Source organism: Poecilia reticulata, chromosome 9, assembly GCF_904066995.2.
Source record: "Poecilia reticulata chromosome 9, P_reticulata-male-v2, whole genome shotgun sequence".
Taxonomy (NCBI): domain Eukaryota; kingdom Metazoa; phylum Chordata; class Actinopteri; order Cyprinodontiformes; family Poeciliidae; genus Poecilia; species Poecilia reticulata.
In genome coordinates, this window is record NC_088838.1 from 30,377,161 (window position 1) to 30,377,448 (window position 288).

Genomic DNA, 288 nt, shown 5'->3' on the forward strand with positions numbered 1-288 from the left:
GTTAACTGGTCTTTCTAAATTCTCCCTAGATGTGTGTGTGTTCACCACCACTGCAGATGAGCACCAGCACCACTTGTGACCCCTCTAGGGGTAAACATGTAAAATAGTGTAAAATACTTAAAAAGTTCATGTATTTCAGTAACAATTGAAACACATTCAGGTTTTACCCCCAGAAAACTTGTTAAACGCAGTGGTTGGGACGCTTGGCAGTCATTCATCGGCCCGCTGAGTTTTTGAGTTAAATTTTTTTTAAGTTGACAGGAAATTTTAAAATATCACTTGATAGTT